Raw genomic sequence first — 16,221 nt, 5'->3', positions numbered from 1 at the left:
CATCTGCAGCACTACAAACACGCTGCCTCGCGGCCCTCCACCGCCCCGATTTCCTCTGCCGCGTCCCTGATGATATCATCAGAGATGCGGCAGAGGAAATCAGGGCAGCAGAAGGCTGCGAAGCAGCATGCCGCAGACGCTGCCAGAGCCGGGAGGCCTGTCGGTTGACTCGCAATGGGAGGGTAAGTGGGGTTGGCTGCACGGCGGCGGTAGTGGCGGGGGGGGGGGGGGGGGAAGATGGAAACATGATTCTCAAGGATTATACTGTAAATGGGGATGGGAGGGGGAGGCAAGCAGACAGGCTAGCTTCGGAGGGTGGGGTTGGGACAAAGTCTGGAAGGCAATGAGGGGGACATAGGAAAGAGGCACTGGGGGGCACTAAGGACATAGGAGGCACTGAGGGCACTAAGGACACAGGGCAGAGGCACTGGGGGCACTAAGAACATGGGAAGGAGGCACTGGGAGCAATAAGGACACAGAATGGAGACAATGGGGCACTAAGGACACAGGACGGAAGCACTTGGGGCAAAAAGGACACGGGAAGGAGACACTGGGGACACTAAGGACATGGGAAGGAGGCACTGGGGCCACTAAGGACATAGGAAGGGGCACTAAGGACATAGGAAGGAGGCACTGAGGGCACTAAGGACATAGGAAGGAGGCACTGAGGGCACTAAGGACATAGGATGGGACACTATGAACATAGGAAGGGGACCACGGAGAGACAGGCAAGCATGGTGCAACAAAGAAATACAGGCAGGCAGGGGGCCAGGGAGACACAGACAGAATGAATGACAGACAGACAGCGTACAAGAAGAGAGGCAAAGAAAAAAAACCCAGACAGACATCTACTCTAGTACCCATTAATGTAACGGGCTTAAACACTAGTTATAAAATAAGGTTCATACTCAACTGGCATATAGGTATTTCACTGAGTAAGGAGATGTGAGGCATCCATGTGAAGGAAATGAAAAGCAGAAGCTGTGACCTGTAAGAAGAAAACACTTAACGAAAACAAGAGAGGGAGGGCTATTAGACTAAAGGAAAGAAAATCATCAAGAAACAAAATTTCCTTCGCATTACGTCTATGCCAGACCATTGCAGAATGAATGAGATGTAGCAAAGCAGTGTCACAATTAGGGTGGCACAAAGGGGGGGGGGGAAAAAAGTGAAAGGGAGTTCCAAAGTTAACTATGTAAGAATAAGCCTTAGTCTGTGGAAAACACTAAGGGCCAGATGCACAAAATAGTTGTTAAAATCAATGGGTTGCTAAGGGGCGACCAATTTGAAAACGGCAATTGAAGTTCAAACAATTTTGCATGCAAATGAGTTTCCTGGAGTTCCATCATAATCTCATCCGATTAATCATCGGAAAAAACGACTGACATGCACAGAACCGGAAGGGGAAGCCCTGAATCAGCCTCCTGTCACTCAGCTATTTAGTTTTTTTTAATAGAAACAGATCAATGTGTTTGTGTGTTACACACATTCATCTGTGCCCATAAAAAAAAAAAAAAAAAAGTTGTGCAGGGCCATCCCCCAACAGCCTACACTCATAAACTTTATTTATTTTTTTTTTTTAAGGGCAGGAATTAAGTCCATTCCCTCATGCCTTGGCCACCAGGACCCCCCACACCCCAACTTTAAATTAAAGAGCGGCAGGAGGGATGCCTACTCTCTCCTACCACCAGGGCCCCCCCCATACACCCATACCTGTTACAATCCAGTAGGAGGGATGCTCATTCCTTCCTGCCGGCAAGCCTGCTTCTTGAAAATGGTGGGCCTTCTCCTTCCTAGTGCATCCCATAGGAGGGGCCTTAGGCTTCTTCCCAACAGGATGCACTGGGAAGAGGCCCAAGGTCCTGATTGGCCTAGGTGCCTAAGGCCACTACTATGAGAAGGGCCTTAGGCACCTGGGCCAGAGTCTTAGGCCCCTCCTAGTGCATCCCAAGATGCACCGGGAAGGGGAAGGCCCACCACTTTGAAAAGGCAGGCCTGCTAGCAGGAGGGAGTAGGCATACCTCCTGCCAGATTGTCATCTAACACGTACAGGGTTTGGGGGAGATGTCGGGGAGTTTGCAGGAGCCCCGGTGGCAGGAGTGGGCATTCCTCATGCTGCTCTTTAATTTAAAGGTGGGTTTGTCAGGGGGTTTTTTTTGGGGGGGAGGCCAGAGGCAAGAGGGGGTGGGCATCCTTCTTGCTGTTCTTTAAAGGTTGGGGGGGCGGGGTCTGGGGGGGCTGAGGCATGAGGGAATGGGCTACCTGCATGCCAATTTATTAATTTTTTAAGTTCAGGGAGCATGGGCCATCATCGCTAAACCTGTTAAAACTGGTTTAGCAACAATCTTTAAACACACTGTAAGTTTTGTGCATCCAGCCCTAAATGTATTGATGAAGTCATTATCTAAAGACAATGAAGATGGCTAATTACTAGAGCAGAAATTGACATTGAATGTGTTATACATCCAGAAGGCACAAATCAACAGGTTAAGAGATGAGATACAGGGCCAGAATAACTAGCAAGGCTCTAGTTCATGGACATCATAGAAATGAAAAGGTGAGGTTCTAGACTCAATGAGGAGCCACGCTATACTTCCAAGCCTCAGATAACACCAAAAGAGGAGATCTGCACAAAATTGAAAACTGGAAAGACAGTAAACAAGTGACCAAAGGAAGCACACTCAATAAGCAAGCTGCAGCAGAATAGATACGCCACTGAAGGAGAGTCAGAATGAGGCTGAGAGAAAACAACCAATCAGGTGAAGCTGCTGGAGATATGCAGCCAACAGCTATTGCTAGAGTCGGCTGCTGAGCTAGTATCATAGAAGCAGTTGTAATAGGTGAAACTATGCAGATAATAGTCAAAACTAACACAAACATACTGTAGTTCAGGAGATGTCAAGGTGGCAAAAGTGGTTCCTGAAAATGCACATGCAGACAACCAATGTTCCAGAGAAGCAGGTGTGTGAAGCGGTGCTGTGTTGGAGCAAAAAAGGTCAGTATTGTGGCTGAAGAAACAACTTACTGCTGTTAAATGAATAGGTTGAAGCAACTGGTGCCATGTAGGAAGCTATTATATAAGATGTTAAACTAAGTACGCTGCAGCCAAGGCCACTGCTGTAAACTCAACCATTCAGATATGCCCATGGCCCACACATATATACAGTCAATTCATAGTCCCTGCTGCATCTAAAGTCACATTTGTTGATAGCACCAATGATGCCACTCATGTGGACCTCATATGCAAGTCACACCTGTGTACACCACCTCTGAAACTAGGTAGAACTGTGAATAGACATGTTCAATCCTTAACAAGATGGAAGAGCATGAAGCCACACTTATTTAAAAAATAATAATAATAAATCGGTGGACACAAGGAATATACATAATGTTAAAGCAAACCACAATTCACAAAGACAAACAATAACTAGTCCTAAAATTGCTGCATGCTAGGATGGCACTTATGACCCAAATAGCTCTCTGTTGCATAGGTGTGCAATGTATAGGCACTTAATGAATATCTTCCTGAAAACTCAATAGATTGTAGAGGCAAGATGCCAACCTTGGAGTTGATGCAAATCATATTGTAGCCAAACCAAAGAGCAACAAAAGAAACTGTTGCTAAAGGAAACTTCTTGAGATAGCCAAACTGGAACATGTCACAGGCAAAATGAACTGCAAGCAAAGCAACAAAAAGTCCTGATAAAACAGAACTGGCAGATTCCACTGAGTGAGTGATAAGTATAAAACAGGAGGTTGGACAAATACAGAGAACATACAGAGATATTGTCTCATCTTTTTTTTTTCCAATTCTTTATTATTTTTAAAACTTACAATAAGTGTAACAGTAAATACATTTTATACTCAAATACCACACTTAAAATTCTATTAATATCCACATCAGAATTTATCCCTCCTCCCCCCTAATCAATCACCATGTCCAACACCTAAAATATCTATCATGAATCCCATACCTATATACCAAAATTCATTATCATACCACCCCCCCTCCTTCCGGATGTGCATTTTTAAAAGGAAAAAATAATATTTAGACATTACAGTATTTTGTTAATGACTCCCAAGTCTCCTGAAATTTCTTGAAATTCCCTTTCTGAGTGGCTAATGTTTTTTCCATTTTATACATATGACACAAGGAATTCCACCAAAATCTATAGTTAAGCCTCTTCCAATTTTTCCAATTGCTCGTAATTTGTTGTATGGCAACCCCTGTCATAATAAGTAGAAGCCTGTTGTTCTTAGATGATATTTGGCTTTTAGCCCTCATTGACATGCCAAATAATACAGTATCATAGGACAATGCCACTGGATTTTCCAACAAACAATTTATTTGGCCCCATATTGAATTCCATTTCCAAAAAGCCAAAATAAATGGACAATAGAACAATAAATGATCTAAAGTCCCTGCTATTGTCTCATCTTAGTTAAAGATGATGCTGTCATTAAGAAGCAAATGAAGATGCTGGTCCAGAACAAAGAGCCCAAACTGTGGAAGTTGCAGTGAGGCAGGCCAAGTGCCACCAGTATGCCCCCCTCCCCCTTGGGTTGCTATTGTTCACCTTCTGAGGCTGATATTATTTTGCTACCCTTATGGAAGTGGACCACATAGAACAAGAGTAGAATCCATATAGTCCAGGAGGGCACCAACACGGCTCTGGAAAGTGAAGGGTGACGTTGACCTGCAAAATAGCTGCTGTTATAGAGCAGTACAAAGTGAAACTGGAATTGTGTGGCGTACTTGAGAAGGCTGCTGGCACTGCAGAGTCCATGAGGCTATCGATAATGCTCAGTCTACCATACCATATTGTTTCTTATACCCCGCAATTGTCTGCTAGGAATCATTGTGGCTTACATAAGATTAATTAGAACTCATAACAGTAACATCAAGGATCAGATAATATAGAGTTCAAGCCCTGGATTACAGTGAGAATAGATGTGCTTTCAGTGATTTCCTGAACTGAAGGTAGGAAGGGATCTGTCGCAAGCAGGCTGGAAGGTAATTCCAAATCTTGGGGCCCTGGAACCCATTCCTCATAGAATTAAACTCTTAAGACCTTTTGCACCCGCCGTACTACCTCTTTCGCAGTTACTGCTCCCCTTATCTGGAACTCCCTACCCCCTTTTATTAGGGAGGAACCAAGTCTAGATAAATTTAAAGGAGCTTTAAAAAGTTTCCTATTTAGAGATGCCTTCGAGTACTAATACCTGCTCTCCTTCCTTTCCTCTTTTCTTGAATCCTTACAGGCAGACCAAATAAATTCCCTCCCCTCCTTTTGGGTTTTCCTTTCAGTGTGCTCTTTTCTCAATATTATTGTAGTTCATCCTCTCCCTTCTGTATTTTGTTAGTCTGTATTGTCTTTGTAATGTTATTTCGTTGATTTGTAACCCTCCCCCTAATTTTATTATATTTTGTTTAATCGCTTAAAATTTTGATAGGCGATACATCAAATTATTATTAAATTTGAACCTTGAGAGGTCAGAGGCAGTTTGTAGCGCTGGGTCATTCTTGAGCTACAGAAACTGTGTGACCTGAATGGTTGATGTTAGTCCAGTCAAGTTTTCTTTTAAATTGGGTTCTGCAACCAGTGCAGCTCCACCAGTAGCACACTGGCCCTCTCAAACTGGGTGTTGCGAAGAAATATCAGTTTAGCCAGTGGGTTCTGTAGTAACTGCAATCTCTGAAGACCTTTCATTGGGATGTTGTAGTATAGAGAATTGCAATAGTCTAGAGAGTAAGACTGCTTGAGTTACTATCCTAAAGCTGGTCAGACTCATGATCCATCGCCCTTGTCTGAAGAAAAATATTTTGACTAGTGAGGCAATCTGCTCTTTCATAGTGAGATCAGAATCGAGGATTACACCTAGTACCTTTGACATTTTATCATTAGTTTCTCCCCTGAAGACAATGTTAGTTCTGAATGCGGTAATGAGTTGTAATCACCGAACCAAAGCACCTTTGTCTTTTGTTTGTTTAGTCTGAGGAAGTTTCGTTGCCACCATACAGTTAGATCTTCAACCAATTTTGATATGTGATTCAATGTGTCAGCAAAGGAGTCTTTGGCTACACAAAGAAAAAAGTCATCTGCATAGGAAAAAAGTGTAAACTTGTGGGAAGGAGAACCACTTACCCAAAGTACTCATGCATACAATGAATAAGGACAGTGAAAGTGGGGAGCCTTGTGAAATCCTGCAGGCGCCTTTCCAAGTTTGGGACTTCCTATGGTCCTTCCTCACTTCATATGTTCTCTTGCTCATGAATTCTGTGAACCATTTCAATACTATCCTGTGTATACCTAGCTTTTCCAACTTTAGAAGTAATAGCGAGTGAACAACTGCATCAAATGCAGCTGAGATATTGAGCTGCAACAGAATGGTTTGCTTGCCTTTGCTTAGATAGGACTTTGCCTTTGACGTCAACTGAAGAAGGGGTTCGGTGCTATGCAATGGCATGAAGCCATGTTGTGAGTTATGGAATCCACTGACTAGGTTTAGGAATTCAGATAGTTGCATACTGACACAGAATTCCACCAATTTGGCGGGCCATAGTATACCTGCTACTGCCCTGTAGTTTTCTACCTTGGATAGGTCTAGACCCACAGCCTTGGATATGGGGGTCAGCGAGATGGCTGATAACATTGTTGAAGAGACCCCTTTTGTCAGACACCAGTAGACAGGGACAGTCACCCAAATTAGAAACTTGTCAGGTGCTCGGTTCAGTATGCTAGCAGGACAGATGGCAACATTTGAAAGTCTTTTCAGTAAGCCAAAGATCTCGTTTGTGTTGACAGTAGAGAATGCTTTCCAGCACCTATCTGTAGGTATTAGTGCTACCCGATTCGACTCGATTCAATTTTTCTAAAACATTGGCCTACTGATTTGATGACCGACCTTTCCCCCCGTGCCTTTCTAAAGCAGGAGCGGCAGTGTTGCCTCGTGCTGGCCGTCCACTGCCGCACCTGCTTAAGAGGGGAGGGACAGTCGGAAAGGAATGCATGTTCCCCCAGCTTCTCTGCTCTTACCTTAAGCAGCTAATACGGCAGCCTGCAGGATCGCTGGTGCTATAGCGATCCCTGTAGCTCCCGTCATCCTCAGCGGCACATTCTCTCTGTTACAGTCCTGCCCCTACTCTGACATCAGGGGCAGGATCGCGGCAGAGAGAACATGCCGCTGAGGACGACAGGCAGCTGGGGAAGCTGGGGGAACATGCATGAAGGCTTGCGGGGGTAGGCCTTCGCAGTGGGGAGGCAGGTCTGTACAGAGGGAGGAGGAGGAAGAAGTAAGAGAGGGGAGAGGAGATGCCAGACCTGGGGTGAAGGGAAGAGAGAGACCAAATCAAAAAGAGGGGGAGAAAAGCAGAGGACGGAGAGGTGCTGGACTAATGGAGAGAGAAATGCAAGACCACAAGGGGAAGGGTACAAGAGGGATAGATGCTGCTCCAAAGTAGGTGGGCAGGGTGCAGGATGGCAGGAGAGATAGTAGGAGAAAGCACAGTTACTTACCGTAACAGGTGTTATCCAGGGACAGCAGGCAGCTATTCTCACATATGGGTGACGTCATCGACGGAGCCTGGATGCGGAAGCCTCGCAAGCAGACTTGCTTGTAGACACTAGAAGTTTTGAGTCGATCGCACAGCGCATGCGCGAGTGCCTTCCTGCCCAGCGTAGGGAGTGTCTCCTCAGTTCAGATAGCTAGCAGAGAAACCAACCAGGGGAGGTGGGTGGGTTATGAGAATAGCTGCCTGCTGTCCCTGGATAACACCTGTTACGGTAAGTAACTGTGCTTTATCCCAGGACAAGCAGGCAGCCTATTCTCACATATGGATGACCTCCAAGCTAACCAGAATGGGATGGTGGGAGTGTTCGCAATTTAGAATAAATTTTGTAATACTGTCTGGCCAAAATGGCCATCCCGTCTGGAGAAAACATCCAGACAATAGTGAGAAGTGACAGTATGAACTGAGGACCAAGTAGCAGCCTTGCAAATTTCCTCAATAGATGTAGATCTGAGGAAAGCTACTGAAGCTGCCATTGCTCTGACTTTATGGGCTGTGACTCTACTGTGTAGGGGTAATCCAGCCTGGGCATAGCAGAATGATACACAAGCAGCCATCCAGTTGGAGATGGTACGCTTAGAGATCTGATGTCCCAACTTGTTTGGATCGAAGGAGACAAAAAGTTGAGGAGCAGTTCTGTGTGGTTTGGTGCATTCCAAATAGAAGCACGTTTACAGTCCAGAGTATAAAGAGCTGATTCTCCAGGATGAGAATGAGGCTTTGGAAAGAACACTGGAAGAACAATGGATTGGTTGAGATGAAATTCTGAAACCACTTTAGGGAGGAATTTAGGATGAGTACGGAGGACCACCTTGTCATAATTAAACACAGTGAAAGCTGGATCAGCAACTAAAGCTTGCATTTCACCTACTCTTCGAGCAGAAGTGAGGGTAATGAGAAACACCACTTTCCAAGTGAGATACTTCAGATGAGCCGTAGACATTGGTTCAAATTGAGGCTTCATCAATTGAGCAAGAGGTCCCAAACCAAAGGAGGCGGTTTGAGAAGAGGTTTGACATTGAAAAGTCCTTTCATGAATCTGGAAACCACCGGATGAGCAGAGAGGGGGTTTCCCTTCAACAGGCTTATGAAAAGCCGCAATTGCACTAAGATGGACTCAGATTGATGTAGACTTGAGGCCAGAAGTGGATATGTGCAAAAGGTAATCCAAAACAGAAGATAAGGAAGAATGTTGAGACTCCTTATCATGAGAAAAACACCACGTAGAAATCTAGTCCATTTTTGGTGATAGCATTGTCTAGTGGTAGGTTTCCTAGAAGCCTCTAAAATGTCTGACAGGTTGAGAAAACTGAAGAGGAGTCATGTTGAGAGGTACCAAGCTATCAGGTGTAGAGACTGCAGGTTGGGCTAAAGCAGAGATCCCTGACTCTGTGTAAGCAGAGAAGGAAAAACTGGTAGAAGGTATGGCTCCCATCTGCTGAATTGAAGTAGAATGGAGTACCAAGGTTGTCTCGGCCACCAAGGAGCAATCAGAATCATGGTGGCATGATCATTCTTCAACTTGACAAGAGTCTTGAGAATGAGAGGGAATGCATAGAGGAAGAGATTCGTCCATTCCAGAAGAAAAGCATCTGCCTCGAGGCAATGAGGAGAGTATATCCTGGAGCAGAACTGAGGCAGTTTGTAGTTGTGGGGAGCTGCAAAGAGGTCTATCTGAGGCGTTCCCCACTGTGAAAAAATGTGATGAAGAGGCGAGGAATGGAGTGTTCATTCGTGAGTTTGCAGAAGCCGACTCATGTTGTCCGCCAAGCAATTTTTCACCCCTTGGATATAGAGAGCTTTGAACATAAGAACATAAGCAATGCCTCTGCTGGGTCAGACCTGAGGTCCATCATGCCCAGCAGTCCGCTCACGCGGCGGCCCAACAGGTCCAGGACCTGTGCAGTAATCCTCTATTTATACCCCTCTATCCCCTTTTCCAGCAGGAAATTGTCCAATCCTTTCTTAAACCCCTGTACTGTACTCTGCCCTATTACTCCCTCTGGAAGCGCATTCCAGGTGTCCACCACTCGTTGGGTAAAGAAGAACTTCCTAGCATTCATTTTAAATCTGTCCCCTTTCAACTTTTCCAAGTGTCCTCTTGTTCTTTTATTTTTCGAAAGTTTGAAGAATCTGTCCTTCTCTACTCTCTCTATGCCCTTCATGATCTTATAAGTCTCTATCATATCCCCTCTCTAAGTCTCCTCTTCTCCAGGGAAAAGAGACCCAGTTTCTCCAATCTCTCAGCGTATGAGAGGTTTTCTATCCCTTTTATCAAGCGTGTCGCTCTCCTCTGAACCCTCTCGAGTAACGCCATATCCTTCCTAAGGTACGGAGACCAATATTGGACACAGTATTCCAGATGCGGGCGCACCATCGCCCGATACAATGGCAGGATAACTTCTTTTGTCCTTGTTGTAATACCCTTCTTGATTATGCCTAGCATTCTATTTGCTTTCTTAGCGGCTGTTGCGCACTGTGCCGTCGGCTTCATTGTCATGTCCACCATTACCCCCAAGTCCCTTTCTTGGTTGCTCTCATTCAATAATATCCCTCCCATCGTATAGTTGTACCTCGGGTTTCTGTTTCCAACATGCAATAATTACATTTCTCAATGTTGAACTTCATCTGCCATCTCGCCGCCCATTCCCCCAATTTGTTCAAGTCCCTTTGCAATTCTTCGCATTCCATGAAGAAGGTGTTGTGGCGGATTGCCCAGTCCCAAACCTTCAGAGCTTCTTGGCAAAGGGAGGCAGATCCTGTCCCTCCCTGTTTGTTGACATAATACATGGCGACTTGGTTGTCCGTCTGAATGAAGACTACCTGGTTGTGAAGAAGATGCTAAAAAGCGTTGAGAGCCTTGAAAATCGCTTTGAGTTCAAACAGATTGATGTGACATTGACGATCCATTCTGGTCCATTGGCCTTGTGTAGGTCGAAGAATCTGTCGTGAGGACCTTCTGATGAGGGGGCATTTGAAAAAGCAAGCCTCTGGAGAGATTGGAAGAGAGCATCCACCAAAGGAGAAACTGCTTCAAAGAAGGAGTGACTTATGTGTCGAGAAAGTGGGTCGCAAACCTACGTCCATTGAGAAGCCAAGGTCCACTGAGGAATTCTGAGGTGAAGTCTGGCAAAAGGAGTCAAGTGTACTGTGGAGGCCATTGTCAGCATAGCTATCGCTACCATTCAGCATTTTTAGTTGGCATTACTTATGTCAGCGAAGGCCTATGGGAAATTATATCAATCTGACTCTGGCATGTGAATGCAGATAGACCCTGATGGCAGGGAAACTGTTTTAAGTAGCCCTGATTGAATCATGACTAGCTAAAAGGTGTTAATGTCAGATTAAGAGGGTGCTTATGACAATGGGTCCAGGTGCACAGATCAAGAAGATAGGCTGCTTGAATGGGACAAAGAAGCCAGAGACTAATCCCATCTCCATGCCTGCAGGTATCACACCCTCCTTTATCAATTAAATTAACCATTGTTTCAAACAGTTTACAAATTCTAAACAGAAAGATACTGGGACATACAATAATTTCTATATTCAGAATAAGATTCTAAGTTATAAAAGCCTCCTCTCTGCTCTATCAATCTATCTATCTATCTCTTGGCTCTTTTGTCCTTTCTTTCTTTCTCTCTCTAGCTCTCCCTAGAACTTCAGACTCTCTGTCTCTTTGTCTCTGAACTATGTAAGGCAGGGAAACTGCATTGCTCTCTGCTTAATTGTAATGCTTTTAAATATTGCTTTTCTGTAAGCCTATTTTTATAATATATTCTTTATGCAATCACCTCTGGCTGTGCCTCTTTGATTCTACTTCCTGGTGAGTCATCTGTGAGGGAACTTAACCTGGGACCGGGCGTTTGTCAGGGTGCCTCTCACTTAACCCCTACCACCATATATTGTGGGGGCCACTAACAAACCTGACAGCCATGTGACCCTGTAGTACCATCATGTGTCTCGCTGAGATGGAAGAGCGGGAAGACATTGTACGACAGAGTTGAAGGAGAGCTTCCAGATGATGTTGTGGAAGGAATGTTCTGAGTTGGATAGTATTCAGAACAGCTCCGATAAATTGTAGATTCTGTGAGGGCCGAAGTTGGGATTTGGGAAAGTTGATTTTGAATCCCAAACTTTGTGGGTCGCTATAATAACCCCCTGAGATGTCGAATCTTTGATGAGCCAGTTGTCTAGGTAGGGAAATACCTGAAGACCATGGTTCCTTAGAGCTGCTGCTACCACTACCAGGCACTTGGTGAACACTCTGGGAGAGGAAGCGATGCCAAAGGGCAGCACTCTGTATTGATAATGCAGATTCCCCACCTGAAATCTGAGGTATTGACGGGAGGCCGGATGAATGGGAATATGAGTGTAGGCCTCCTTGAGATCCAGAGAGCATAACCTAGTCGTTCTGATCTAGAAGGGGATAAAGGGATGCCAGGGACAACATTCAAAATTTTTCTTTGACTAAAAATTTGTTGAGAGCCCTGAGATCCAGAATGGGCCGTAGATCGACCATCTTCTTCAGAACAAGAAAATAACAGGAGTAAAACCCTCTGTTCTGCTGTTCCAAAGGAACTGGTTCAATGGCATAGAGACAAAGCAAAGCTTGAGCTTCCTGAAGAAGGGCAGTCTGGGATGGACTGGAAGGATACTCTCTTGGAGGAAGCTCTGGTGGAATCTGAGTGAAATGAAGAGAGTATCCTTCCCTGATTATTGATAGCACCCAGAGGTCAGATGTAATGGTCTCCCATCGATGGTAAATATGATGGAGACAACCTCCGAAGGGAAGAGAGGACAAAGGCAGAACGATGGAAGTTATGCTCTGAGATGGTTTAAAAGGCTGAGAAGCCTGTGGTGCAGCAGAAGGCTGAGGTTTTTGTTGCTTCTATTGTTGTTGTGGTTTCTTAGGAGGTGATCGAGTGTAAGGAGCTGCCCTCGAAGGATAAACACCTCTGATAGGATGGAAGAGGTCGAGAAGACTTGGAAGGAGCTGGCTTAGGCTTTGGTCCGACAATGGAAGCAAAAGATTTCTCATGCTCAGACAACTTCTTGGTGGTGGTCTCTATCGATTCATTAAAGAGGTCATTGCCTTCACAAGGAATATTGGCCAGATGATCCTGAATGTTGGGATCCATATTAATGGTGCGAAGCCAGGCAAGGCGGTGCATCACTACTGAGAAAGCAGTGACCCTCGAGGAACGTTCAAAGGCATCATAAAATGACTGAAGAAGGTGTAACTGGAGTTGTGCTAAAGTAGCAATGACTTTGTGGAACTCTAAAAGCCTGTGTTAACCAAGGTCTTTAGAAAAGCCAGGGAGTATATCAATAAAATACTTGAAATAAGTAGTAAAGATAAAATTATAATTGAAAACCCTGGAGGCCATCATCGAATTCTGATAAAGACGACAGCCAAACTTGTCCATGATCTTGCCATCTCTGCCAGGAGGTACGTTACCATAGACCCTGGAAGGATGACTCCTCTTTAAGGAAGATTCCACAAGAAGGGACTAATGAGATAGTTGAGAGTTCTCAAAGCCCTTGCAATGTACAGTTCTATATCTTGATTTCAACTTGCTTGGAACAGCAGGAATGGCATAAGGAGTCTCCAGGTTTCGTTTGAAAGTCTGAGAAAGAAGCCTGTTAAGAGGAAGTTTGAGAGACTCTGCAGGAGGCCGAGGCAAACTCATTTCCTCTAAATACTCCTTAGAGTACTTAGAACCAGAGTCCATTTAAGACCAGGTCTTCAGCCATTTGACGAAGGAAGGAGGAAAAGAATAATTGATCTGCAAGATGGTGGCCTTGAGAGGGACTCAATGACCTTGAGTGGAAAAAGAAGGTGAGGCTTCTCTGGAGTATTGATATCCCAGCGAATAAGCAGACTGGGACGAGGTACTAGGAGAAGCGGAGCCCTCAGGTTCTGCTATTGGTGTCCTGGATCGAGGAGTTGGAGGTCTCAAAGAGTTTGAAGGCCTGGACGAGGAAGGCTTCTCTCTGGAGGAGAACCTGTGCCACAATGAGTGCCTCGATAAGGGCCTCGACCGGCGATGAGTGCTGCCTGGAAGCATGTCACATGCGAGGTTGAGAAGACTTTACCCTATGCCTCGAAACAGGCAATACCTTATGTGAGGATATAGGGCTGGAAGCTGTAGTTCGAAGTCCCATAGACTCTGTGGTCTAGATCGAGGTATCTCGAAGCACTCCCAAAGACTCGGCTCCTTGTATAGAGTTTGAGGATTCTAGACGAGACACTCACAAAGACTCAATTCCTTGCATAGAGTGTGTAGATTCAGCTCGAGGCACAGGCAAAGACTCGACCTCTTGCGAGACTGCTGAGTGCCCAGGCTGCACTGCAGGAAGCAGAGTCGAGACAGAACTATATTTGGTCAGTAAATGAACAAATTCCCACTCTAAAATGGTATGGATGGTAGCCTGCAATTGTGGATCCGAGTCTGAAACTGGACCACTTGCTGAGGCTCCGAGGCCGAAGAAGAATACTTCGACTTGGAGGAATGATGTTTAGGTAACTTGAGGACCACTGCTGCAACTGTCTGCTGAGGTATCTGACCTGAGGGAAGCTCAGGAGATTTGGCAGATTTACTCGAGTGTTGAGGTCAAAGTCGTGGAGGCAGGAGGACACCCCATAGCAGGCCTGACCGAATCGAAGTCGAGGTTGAGGGTGTAGCAGGGTTTCCATACCAAAAATCTTCTCCACTTGAACTCGACGACGTTTGAGGGCTCGAGGTTGAAGCGTAGCAAAGCGAACGCACAACTCCGGGCAATGATCAGACTGCAGACACTGAAGGCACCAACGGTGTGGGTCAGTGAGGGAGATCGCATGCTGGCACTGGCTACACTTTTTGAAGCCCGTGACCGGTCAGGACATAAAAGGAAAGATAGCCAACGCAAAGTCAAAGCCTGCAGGCTGAAGGCGTGCAACAGGCCCCACTGTCACTTGATGAAAAAAATTCAACTTTTTTAAAACAATTACTGAAAGAAAAGCACAGCGACACGGTAATAAGAAAATAAAACACAAGCCGCGGTGAGAGAAGGCACGAAGTGAACTAAGTTCAGCCCAGAGCGTCAAAGACAGACTTCTCGGCTCCGCGGAAAACTGAGAACTGAGGAGACACGCCCTGTGCTGGGCGGGGAGGCACTCACACTTGCGCGATGCTGCAGACTCAAAACTTCTGAGTTTCTTCAAGCAAGTCTGCTTGTGAGGCTGTCCACATCCGGGCTCCGTGGATGATGTCACCCACATGTGAGAATAGCTGCCTGCTTGTCCTAGGATAAAGACTTCCTCTCTCTGTTAAATTGTAGCTCACGTTCGCGGTCTAATACCAGCTCCGGCAGGATACAAACTTCAAATCAGAAATTTGTTTTCTACCTTTTGTTGTCTGGTCATTATTCAAATCATGTTGGTCCCAGGGTCTATGACATGTCTTCTGATAACTTGTTTGCCAGGGTCTCTTGCCCATTTGCGTTTTCTTTTTTCTCTATGGTAACCATCCATTTTCCATCTCTGTCCTTCCCTTCCCTCCCCCGGAGGTCTGGCATCTTTTTTTTTTTCGTCTCTATTCCCATAGCTGCAGCAATGGATCCCACCATCTGTCCTTTTCCCAACTACACTTTCATCCAGCATCTCTCCCTCCTTCCCCACCACCCTAGGGTCCACCAGCTCTCCATTTCTCTTTCTAACTATCATCCTATCCAGTATCTCTATCCCTCACACCATCCCTTGTGTCCAACTTCTCTCCCTTTCTGTTCCTTCCCTCCCTAAATCCATTGTCCACCATCTCTCTCCCTCTCCTGTTTTTAGATCCATTATTACTTCTATCCCCCCCCGCAACTCCCCTCTCCACCATCTCCCCTCTCCATGATCTCCCCCAAGTCCATCTCCCCCTCCACCAAGTTCATTTCTCCTATCCTTCTCCCCATCTCTCCTGCTCCAGTCCACCAAACTCCCCCAAGCCCATCTTCCCGCTCCATGATCTCCCCCAAGTTCATCCATCTTCCCCCTCCACCAAGTTCATCTCTCTCTCTCCAGTCCATCAACACCCCAAGTCCATCTCTCCCTTTCCCCCAAGTCCATCTCCCCTCTTCATGATTTCCCCCAAGTCCATCCATCTTCCCCCTCCACCAAATTCATCTCTCCCATCTATCGTTGGGTCAGACCTGAGGTCCATCGTGCCCAGCAGTCCGCTCAGGTCCTGTGCAGTAATCCTCTATTTATACCCTCTATCCCCTTTTCCAGCAGGAAATTGTCCAATCCTTTCTTGAACCCCAGTACCATACTCTGCCCTATTACGCCCTCTGGGAGCGCATTTCAGGTGTCCACCACAAGTTGGGTAAAGAAAAACTTCCTAGCATTCGTTTTGAATCTGTCCCCTTTCAACTTTTCTGAATGCCCTCTTGTTCTTTTATTTTTTGAAAATTTGAAGAATCTGTCCCTCTCTACTCTGTCTATGCCCTTCATGATCTTGTAAGTCTCTATCATATCCCCTCTAAGTCTCTTCTTCTCCAGGGAAAAGTCTCCAATCTTTCAAAGTATGAAAGGTTTTCCATACCTTTTATCAGACGTGTCGCTCTCCTCTGAACCCTCTCGAGTAACGCCATATCCTTCTTAAGGTACGGTGACCAATATTGCACGC

The 16,221-nt window shown here is 45.6% G+C and overlaps 1 protein-coding gene across 2 annotated transcripts in view; it reads right to left on the bottom strand.

Moving 5' to 3' along the window:
- Positions 1-16,221, bottom strand: part of TCFL5 (transcription factor like 5) — a 226,581-nt gene that overhangs the window by 24,441 nt on the left and 185,919 nt on the right. The gene's annotated exons all lie outside the window — the stretch shown is intronic.

The sequence above is a fragment of the Geotrypetes seraphini genome, chromosome 11, assembly GCF_902459505.1.
Source record: "Geotrypetes seraphini chromosome 11, aGeoSer1.1, whole genome shotgun sequence".
Classification (NCBI taxonomy): domain Eukaryota; kingdom Metazoa; phylum Chordata; class Amphibia; order Gymnophiona; family Dermophiidae; genus Geotrypetes; species Geotrypetes seraphini.
This window is presented reverse-complemented; position numbering and strand designations above follow the sequence as displayed.